The sequence below is a fragment of the Notechis scutatus genome, chromosome 3 (genome assembly GCF_049901735.1).
Source record: "Notechis scutatus isolate UNSWTSFEM ecotype Mainland chromosome 3, rNotScu1.2, whole genome shotgun sequence".
In the NCBI taxonomy this organism is placed as follows: Eukaryota; Metazoa; Chordata; class Lepidosauria; order Squamata; family Elapidae; genus Notechis; species Notechis scutatus.
This window is the reverse complement of record NC_142011.1, coordinates 138,565,105-138,569,963: the sequence shown is the minus strand read 5'-3', so window position 1 is coordinate 138,569,963 and position 4,859 is coordinate 138,565,105.

Sequence of the window (4,859 nt, the reverse complement as noted above, 5' to 3'; positions counted from 1 at the left end):
AGATTTCTGGGTTGCTCAATTGACAGTTCTGCATAGAAATGCAGAAATACATAGAAATTTTCCCTATTACAACCAGCTTCCCTATTGCCAAAGGAGAATGGGTTTGAGGCAATCATAAAAGCTTATCTGGGATATCTCCTCTGGTCTCTCTTTCAAGGAAGTGAATAAGTGACATGCTGGGAGCAGATGGATATTGTAATTAGAATTTTGCAACCAGCTTTTGGGTGGATTTATTAGATTATCTAGCTTCCAACTCTTACCTTGATTGTTCGGTATCTCTGGATTGCCTCATAGAATTGCAACTCAGCTGAGAGGATGAATGTTAAGACTAAGTCTTTATTGCAGTATTTTTCAACTTCAGCGTGGACTTCAGCTTCCCAGAATTCCCTAGTCCGCCATGGGGAAAACAAAGTAAGCAAATTAAAGTGGACCATTCAACGACCAGTTCAAAGCTTTTCTTCCCGAAAGGCAGGTTTGTTAAGGGCCTTTAAGAAAAGACGTTTAAGTCCTTCAACTTTGCAAGGAATGGATTCCAAAGGATTGGAGTGAGAACATATAAGCATGTTCTCATCTAAAGTCCCTTTTAGACTAGGCCATTACAACTCTTGAGATGATCTCAATGAGCATGAAGGTTCTTTTTGAACAAGATATCGTATTTTTCACTCCATAAGACACTCCCCGCCCCCAAAAAAAAGTTGGTGGAAATATCTGTGCATCGGTGATGGTCCTTTGGTGCAGGAGTCTCCACCTTGGCAACTTTAAGCCTGGAGGACTTCAACTCCCAGAATTCCCCAGCCAGAATGCTGAATTCTGGGAGTTGAAGTCCACCAGGCTTAAAGTTGCCAAGGTTGGAGGCCCCTGCTTTAGTGAATAGCAGCCGGGCCATGGTGGTGGGGTCCTTTTACAATGCTGAACCCCGCTTCTTCTGTCTTTGTTATTGCCGGCCTCTTCTGTTTCTTTTCTGCAGTGTAGGAGTCAATAGGCAGAACTGGCACATGAAAAGACACCTATCTGTGGTCCTCTCAGGTTCCACCTGATTTATTTTCTTGTTTTCCTCCTCTAAACCTATGTGCGTCCTATGGTCAGGTGTGTCTTATAGTGTTGTGGTTAGCCAGCAGCAGGTACAGACGGCTGAGGACAGCGAGGACTCAGATGAGAAGCCAGGACCATTAGGAAATTGACTGCTGCCTTCAGAGATTGTGGGGGCTGGCAGCAGTGATGAGGAGGTTCCCAAGGAACCTGTGCTAAGTGCGCGTGCACACAGGATTGCTCAGAGGAAAGAGCAGTTACAACAGCACAGGGGACTCGGGAGTAAGGTTGCAAGGTAATGGCCCCTCCTTCAGGAAGATAAAAGCCAGCTGTAAACAAACATACTTTGCAGAAGGCAAAGACGTTTTGAACTCAGTCTTGTGGACATTACAGTTGGTATTTGAAGACACTTGTATTGTAAACTATTTCTTATCTGTTGTTTTTTGGCAGACTTGGCAAGGCTCTTTCTTGTCGGAGCTAATTAGTCGGAAGCAGCCTTTTATCTGTGAAGAAACAGGATTCTTAGTTGAAACATAAAAAGGTTGTACTGCTGCCTTTATCTTGTTTGCTCTCTTGGAACCAGGTTTCGCATAGAGTGCGAAAAATATGGTATTTTCTCCAGTCAGCTGGGCCTAAACCATACAGAACTTTAAAGGGAATTGACTAGTACTTTCCCTAGAGATATAACGGTACCAACAGTAGTGCTTTAAGGTTTTCAATACGGCCTCTTTATATTCTTCCTGAGATCAATCTGGCTGCCAGGTTTTGTACTAACTGAAGTTTCTGCATCAGACACACAGTGGTGCGATTCAAAAAATTTTTACTACCGGTTCTGTGGGCATGGCTTGGTGGCATGACTTGGCTTGGCGGGCGTGGCAGAGGAAGGATACTGTAAAATCTCCATTCCCTCCCCACCCCACTAACCTGCTTTCCAGCCAATCAGCTGGGACTCAGGAGGCAGAGAATAGATGGGGGCGGGATAGTCAGAAGTGGCATTTTCTGGTTCTCTGAACTACTCAAAATTTCTGCTCTTGGTTCTCCAGAACTGGTCAGAACCTGCTGAATAGCACCTCTGGACACAAAGGCAACCACTGCAACAGAGTATCCCCCACTCTGAACCCCCCTAAGTGATACAGAAGGATACTGTGGTTGGTAGCATCCAAATCTATTCAGAGATCAAGGAGCAGAAGGATGGATGCATCACCTCCATTCTGGCTCAATCAAAAGTCATCAACCCAGCACCTCAATTCTGCAACCTGGCCTAAAACCAGGTCTAGACAAGATCCACTGTCTCCCAGGTCTTCTGTAATTGCTCTCCAACAACCTCCTCAATGGCCTTTCCTTCAGAGTTTGACCCCTGCAAAAGTTGGAGACTGGACTATTGCTGTCCTGAATGAAAGGGTCCAGTTTAATAGCCTCTTGAGATGGAGGCACATTGTTGTTTCCTTCTGGGTCAGGGAGACCATCTCCTTCTTCAAGAGGCTGTCACCATTGCAAGGACCCAATCAGTGGTGGTATGCTACCGGTTTGGACCGGTTCAGCAGAACTGGTAGTAAAAAAATAAAATAAAAAAGCTTCCAACCATCAACTGAGAGGAGGAAAAAAATGACAATCAGGTGAGAGGAAAAAGAGGAGAAAAGCACAGAATTGGCCCTCCCTACCTGCCCCTGCTCTTTTCTCTTCTTGATCCACTCAGCTGATTGGCGCTACAGGCCTCAGCTGGTGTGGGAAAAGCTGCGCATTAGGTCTGTGCCAGTGATGGTATTCAGCCGGTTCAAACTGGTTCGGGCAAACCAGTAGCAAGGATATTTGGTGTGAGTCTCCGACCCGGCAGTAACTTCTGGTTGGCCATGCCCCCCGACCCGGGTGCCCAGTCGCCACTCACTCACCCCGCTCCACCCACATGACACTCGCCCGGTCACTCCTCTTTCTTTTCCCTCCGACAATCAGCTGTTCCTAAGATCAGCTATGCCGCGATTCACTTCGCTTACTTACTGCTTTGCCCAGGAGGCATCCCTGAAGCCCAGGAAGGCAAAAAGTGGAGCCCCCTGCCCCCTCCAATTTTTTTGCCTTCCTGGGCTCCAGGGAGGCCCCAAAATGGAGCACAGGGGAGTGCTGCGTGCCCCTCCTCTCCTCCATTTTCTGCCTTTCTGAGCCCCAGGGAAGCCTTCTGAGAGCAAAACTGCCAGAAGGCTTCTCTGAGGCCCAGAAGGCCCAAAAAACCAGGTGGGATGCTGAAAAAAGCAAAACAAACAACCACACCCACCCAGTCGCCTGGCCATGCCCCCTAGCTATGTCCCCCTAGACACACCCACAGAACTGGTAATAAAAAAAAGGTGTGCGTGCACATGAGCATGATCACCAAATCAGTAGTGGAATAGGTAGGATCCCACTGTTGGACCCAACTATAGAGCACCTCATGGGCTGCCTTGACAACCCAGGAGAGGTTTGAGGAAGAACCGGTACCATGCCCAATCTATTTCAAAGAAAGGTATGATATCAGTGAAAAGCCATTCTTCTTATTTTCCAATTTCTCATGTGATCCAGAAGGAGGATATAAAAAGCATCTGAGAGGTGAAGCTGGCAAAGACAGTGACTTACTGGGTGACGCAGTGGTTAGAATGCAGTATTGCAAGCGAACTGTGCTCACAGTCAGGAGTTCGATCCTGACCTGCTCAAAAATTGACTCAGGCTTTCATCCTTCCGAGGCCAGTAAAATGAGGAGCCAGATTGTTGGGGGCAATAGGCTGACCTTTGGAAACTGCTGAGAGAGTGCTGGAAAATGCTATGCAGGAGTATTGCTCCTACCGATTTAAAACTGTGAACTTTGCAATGCAAAAACTCAGAATCATTTGGATTGAAGACGATTCAGTCAAATTAAAAACCCTACCGGATGTAACAGTGGGTGGAAGGCTATCAATAAATCCTCCCAGTTATGTTTGTTCTGTTTTGTACGAAGAATGACCTCGACCTACATGTCAGTAATTGGAAATATTTTGTTCGAGAAGAGTTATTAAGTGCGAGTTGTACAGTTATTTCAGTTCAAGGAGGAAAGATCTGAATTGAAAATAAAACAAAAGGCTGCGAACTGCAGTGATTATTCAAGATTCTGATTTTTTTTTTTTGAAAAAAAAAATGCATTTCATAAATTGCTCTGATCCTAGGAGTCGGCAGCTTTTATTTGATATCTGCTTTTTTTTTTTTCCCTCCTCTCTCTCTCTCTCTTCTCAACCCATTCGCCTGTGGCTTCAAACGGGTTGGTTCCCCCACCTTTCCCAACAGTCTTTTCAAGTCTGCAATCTGCATAGTTCTATATGAACTTTCTGGAGCATCAAAATAGACCCCCTACAGTGGTCAGGATATAAAGCTGCCCTTGTAAAGGAAACGTAACCCTTCCGAAAATATAACTTGACGTGGAGGGGGTGGGGTGAGCTTTTGTTCGGGCATCCTTTGCCTGTGTAAATAAAAAAGCAACAGAATAACTTTTTTTTTTTAAAAAAAAAAACCCTCAATCAAAGCTACATTGACTTAAAAGCTATACGGGTTTCCTCCAAGTTAAATACGTTTAGGACTACAATACAATCATCAAATGGGCCATAAACTAAAGCTGAGCTAAAATACTACATTTCACTTATCTGAACATAAACGTTGTTGATATCTGTAAGGCTTAAGATTTTTAAGACCGTGTTTCCCCGAAAATAAGACCCACCCCAAAAACAAGCCCTAGGCTGATTTTTGGGGGGGAGGGTGTGGGTCTAATATAAGCCCTACCCCCAAAATAAGCCCAGGAGATGAGCATGGCCCAGCAGCCCCTTAGCGCGGGGCAGATA